General features: G+C 44.4%; 1 pseudogene; it reads right to left on the bottom strand.

Annotated features, from left to right (window-relative positions):
• Positions 1 to 1,097: 1,097 nt before the first annotated feature.
• Positions 1,098 to 2,110, bottom strand: LOC139543250 (melanocortin receptor 3-like; annotated as a pseudogene).
• Positions 2,111 to 6,067: the final 3,957 nt, after the last annotated feature.

Below are 6,067 nucleotides of genomic sequence, written 5' to 3'. Positions count from 1 at the left end.
GCAGACACAGCAGTACTTGAGACGGTGTTTTAATAAAGTAAAAAAAGTACTTAAGGCAAAAATATAAATACACAAAGTCTAAAGTAAATCCAAGAGAAAAAAGGTATATCCTCCAAGTCACAAGGTAAAGTACAGCAGGGCAAAAACCTCAAAAAAAAAAAAAAAAAAAAAAAAAAAAAGTAAATAAACGAGAACAAAAACAGAGTACCTCAAGAGAATCCAACTGGAGAAACAAAAGTTCACAGCATGGCTGGGGCTGGGTGCTAACATTTAAACACAGAGCAAAGAACTGAGGAAAACTAAGGGTTTAAATACATACAAGGGAAACGAGGCACAGGTGAAAATAATAACTGGAAATAAGGGAAAACAATGAGTCCAAATTTTTGATTTTTGGTTCCAACCGCCGTGCCTTGACAAAGAAGGAGAGTAATGGAGTGCTGCCTCAGATGACCTGGCCTCCACAATCACCCGACCTCAGCCCAATTGAGAGGGTTTGGGATGAGTTAGACCGCAGAGTGAAGGAAAAGCAGCCAACAAGTGCTCAGCATATGTGGGAACTTCTTCAAGACCGTTGGAAAAGCATTTCAGATGAAGCTGGTTGAGAGAATGCCAAGAGTGTGCAAAGCTGTCATCAAGGCAAATGGTGGCTACTTTGAAGAATCTAACATCTAAAATATATTTTGATTTGTTTAACACTTTTTTTGGTTACTACATGATTCCATATGTGTTATTTAATAGTTTTCATAGTTATTTTACAATGTAGAAAATAGTACAAATAAAGAAAAACTCTTGAATGAGTAGGTGTTCTAAATCTTTTGACCGGTAGTGTATATCATAATAAAACAGGCAGGGAGAGTGAGCTTGTCCGCGGTGGTATTCAAACCCCAACGTTCTGCGTCTTAGCCCAGTTGGCATCAACTGTGCCACATTTAAAGTGCGTGTGGCAGAGTCGATCTCGGCGCTAATAAACACCATGTCACTACAATATTTAACTAAATAAATCACACTGGAGTTAAATCCTTCACTTTTTACTGTTTGCTTCTCACATTTTCACAAACACTATATACAAGTAAAAACATCAGCCCAATAACAAAGCCACTAAGTCAAACCTGCACGTCACAACAATGTCCAAATACACAGCACATAAAACTTCCATGTTCAAAGCCTATTCTGTGCCATTTTTAAAATGTGGAAAAACTACAACACTCAGTATTTACAGTGGAAAATACTGCAAGTTGCACTGAAACAACACAGGATCTCCTTGAAGTTTGTGCGCATCTCGAGGCTGCGGAAGGCATAAATGACAGGGTCTATGACAGAGTTATACATGATGAGCACCAGGTAGGTAGTGAAGTGGGACATGTAGCAGACACAGAATGGGTTCTTGGGACAGGTGATAAGGAGGATGAGGTGGAGGAAGAAAGGTGCCCATCAGCAGACGAACACCCCCAGAAGAATGGTGATGGTGACCGCTCCCTTCATGCAGGTCCTCTGTGGCACCACGCCCTCCACAGGCAGAGCAGCGATGCGCTTGATGTGCAGCCTCGCCAGCAGAAACATGTGAACGTACAGAGTGACCATGAGCACCAACATGGTGAAGAACATGATGATCAGACACACGATGACTGTCTTGCTCTCTGAGTAGACGATGAAGACAATCCCACAGACCACACATGTCAGCCAGATCCCCCCCCCGATGGCCAGGAGAGCCCGTCGCATTGTCACGATGCTGTGGTAGCGCAGGGCATAGAAGATGGTCACGTAACAGTCAATGGCGATAGCTAGAAGGTTACAAATGGAGGCCACCAGGGAGGTACAGATTGTGGAGTCAAAGAAGTTGTCCATGAGTTGAATAAAGTGGTCGTCCGCCACTATCAACCGACTGTTCAGTGCAGCGATTACCACCGTCTCTAGTGAGTTGGAGACACTCACCAGCATGTCAGCAGCAGCAAGACAACACAAGAAGACGTACATGGGTGAATTCCCCTGCTGGTCTTCCCTGGCCAGAGACTCCCTATTAGTCTCATTGAGCCGAAGGTCCGGCGGCAGCAGATGTCTGTAAGTGTTGTTCATCTGGTGGGAATTTAGTCAACAGTTCACAGAGGGAGATGCCGTGATGCAGGAATGCAGGAATACAAGGTAATGAGAGAGCCACCTGCCCCCTAAGAACCTCTTCTGGAGCCCTGCTGCTGGATGCTCCTCCTTTTAGATCACAGCTAGAGAGAACTGTGGTTGTCTGGTTTCTCCTGAGCCCTGAGAGCCCTTTCAGCCAGCCCCGGTCCAATTCAATGAACACAGCCTGAACCTGGGTGCTCGTGCAGACATACACAGACACACACATTCACTCAAGTGCACACACAGACACACATAGACACACACACACACACACACACACACACACACATTCAATAGTTTGACATAGACTAAGTTGTTTCACATTATACAACTTTCCCTTCACCTGATAATACTTAATCGATGACATTCATTCTATTTGACGGCCTTCTTGAAAGTAAAAATATCCCAGCCAATTGAGAAACTTACAGTAAATTAAACGGACAAAACCGATGGTGCATGTAAAATCAAAATAGAAAAGAATCATTGTTTCAAAAGTAGCTACAGTATTTTGCACCAAATAATTTAAAGCCAAAGGCGATGTGGCTATACACACACACACACACACACACACACACACACACACACACACACACACACACACACACACACACACACACACACACACACACACACACACACACACACACACACACACACACACACACACACACACACACACACACACACACACACACAAAGCAAAAAGGGTGTTTCAAGACATGTTTTGCATTTAGGTCTAACAGTGGATAGAACCTGAGACCTACTGTTTGTCCTTAATGTCTATGAAACTTGTCAGAACATATAGGCATAACAACGAGTCTAACCTTTTCTTGGCTCAGGAACCGTCTGTTTGCATTTCATCCAACATAGCATTACACAACTGGATTTTCCTTTTTTCTGATCTTTAAAACATTTGTTGGGCAGACAGTTGATGTGTAGCCAAGCTGAAGATGCCAATATTCAGGGTCATGACTACCGACCCGTAGCATTCACGTCTGTAGCCATGAAGTGCATTGAAAGGCTGGACATGGCTCACATCAACACCATTATTCCAGAAACCCCAGACCCACTCCAATTTGCATACTGCCCTAACAGATCCACAGATGATGCAATCTCTATTGCACTCCACACTGCCCTTTTCCAACCGGGACAAAACAGCTCAGCTTTCAACACCATAGTGCCCTCAAACCTCATCAATAAGCTAAGGACCCTGGGACTAAACACCTGCCTCTGCAACTGGATCCTGGACTTCCTAACGGGCCGCCCCCAGGTGGTAAGGGTATAGTTGAAGTCGGAAGTTTACATACACTTAGGTTGGAGTCACTAAAACTCGTTTTTCAACCACTCCACAAATTAATTGTTAACAAACTATAGTTTTGGCAAGCCCGGTAAGGACATCTACTTTGTGCCTGACACAAGTCATTTTTCCAACAATTGTTTACAGACAGATTATTTAACTTATAATTCACTGTATCACAATTCCAGTGGGTCAGAGGTTTACATATACTAAGTTGACTGTGCCTTTAAACAGCTTGGAAAATTCTAGAAAAGGATGTCATGGCTTTAGAAGCTTCTGATAGGCTAATTGACATAGTTTGAGTCAATTGGAAGTGTACCTGTGGATGTATTTCAAGGCCTACCTTAAAACCCAGGGCCTCTTTGCTTGACATCATGGGAAAATCAAAAGAAATCAGACAAGACCTCAGAAAACAAATTGTAGACCTGGTTCATCCTTGGGAGCAATTTCCAAACGCCTGAAGGTACCACGTTCATCTGTACAAACAATAGTATGCAAGTATAAACACCATGGGACCACGCAGCCGTCATACCGCTCAGGAAGGAGACGTGTTCTGTCTCTTAGAGATAAACGTACTTTGGTGCGAAAAGTGCCAGAACAACAGTGCCAAACAACAGCAAAGAACCGTGTGAAGATGCTGGAGGAAACTGTTACAAAAGTATCTATATCCACAGTAAAACGAGTCATATATCGATATAACCTGAAAGGCCTCTGAGCAAGGAAGAAGCCACTGCTCCAAAACCAACATAAAAAAGCCAGACTACGGTTTGCAACTGCACATGGGGACAAAGATTGTACTTTTTGGAGAAATGTCCTCTGGTCTGATGAAACAAAAATAGAACTGTTTGGCCATAATGACCATCGTTATGTTTGGAGAAAAAGTGGGAGGCTTGCAAGCCGAAGAACACCATCTCGACCGTGAAGCATGGGGGTGGCAGCATTATGTCAGCATCATGTTGTGGGGGTGCTTTGCTGCAGAGTAACTGTTGCAATTCACAAAATAGATGGCGTCGTGAGGAAGTAAAATTAGGTGGATATATTGAAGCAACATCAGTCAGGAAGTTAAAACTTGGTCGCAAATGGGTCTTCCAAATGGACAATGACCCCAAGCATACTTCCAAAGTTGTGGCAAAATGGCTTAAGGACAACAAAGTCAAGGAATTGGAGTGGCCATCACAAAGCCCTGACCTCAATCCTATTGAAAATGTGTATGGCAGAACTGAAAAAGCGTGTGCGAGTAAGGAGGCCTACACACCTGACTCAGTTACACCAGCTCTGTCAGGAGGAATGGGCCAAAATTCACCCAACTTATTGTGGGAAGCTTGTGGAAGGCTACCCGAAACGTTTGACCCAAGTTAAACAATTTAAAGGCAATGCTACCAAATACCAATTGAGTGTATGTAAACTTCTGACCCACTGGGAATGTGATGAAAGAAATAAAAGCTGAAATAAATCATTCTCTCTACTATTATTCTGACATTTCACATTCTTAAAATAAAGTGGTGATCTTAACTGACCTAAAACAGGTCATTTCTACTGGGATTAAATGTCAGGAATTGTGAAAAACTGAGTTTCAATGTATTTGGCTAAGGTGTATGTAAACTTCCGACTTCAACTGTAGGTAACAACACATCCGCCACGCTGATCCTCAACACAGGGGCCCCTCAGGGGTGCGTGCTCAGTCCCTTCCTGTACTCCCTGTTCACTCATGACTGCACGGCCAGGCACGACTCCAACACCATCATAAAGTTTGCTGATGACACAACAGTGGTAGGCTTGATCACCGACAACGATGAGACATCCTATAGGGAGGAGGTCAGAGACCTGGCCGTGTGGTGCCAGGACAAAAACCTCTCCCTCAACTTGATCAAGACAAAGGAGATGATTGTGGACTACAGGAAAAAGAGGACCGAGCACACCCCCATTCTCATCGACGGGACTGTAGTGGAGCAGGTTGAGAGCTTCAAGTTCCTTGGTGTCCACATCACCAACAAACTAACATGGTCCAAGTACACCAAGACAGTCGTGAAGAGGGCACGACAAAACCTATTCCCCCCCAAGGAGACTGAAAAGATTTGGCATAGGTCCTCAGATCCTCAAAAGGTTCTACAACTGCACCATTGAGAGCATCCTGACTGGTTGCATCACTGCCTGGTATGGCAAATGCTCAGTCTCCGAACCGCAAGGCACTACAGAGGGTAGTGCGTACGGCCAAGTATATCACTGGGGCAAAGCTTCCTGCCATCCACGACCTCTATACCAGGCGGTGTCAGAGGAAGGCCCTAAAAATTGTTAAAGACTCCAGCCACCCTAGTCATAGACTGTTCTCTATGCTACCGCATGGCAAGCAGTACCGGAGCGCCAAGTCTAGGTCCAAGAGACTTCTAAACAGCTTCTACCCCCAAGCCATAAGGCTCCAGAACATCTAATCAAATGGCTACCAAGACTATTTGCATTGCCCCCCCCCACCCTTTACACTGCTGCTACTCTCTGTTGTTATCATCTGTCACAGATCCCTCTGGTACTGTTGATCATTCCATGCACCAGTTTCGGAGGTCTACGTCACCGGCCTCTAGGCACTGAACTGTGTCATTACGCACACCTGGTTCCTATTCCTCGCTGATTGTATTTGTATAAATGTGCCCTTTGTTTCTC

The sequence above is a fragment of the Salvelinus alpinus genome, chromosome 17, assembly GCF_045679555.1.
Source record: "Salvelinus alpinus chromosome 17, SLU_Salpinus.1, whole genome shotgun sequence".
Classification (NCBI taxonomy): Eukaryota; Metazoa; Chordata; class Actinopteri; order Salmoniformes; family Salmonidae; genus Salvelinus; species Salvelinus alpinus.
This window is presented reverse-complemented; position numbering and strand designations above follow the sequence as displayed.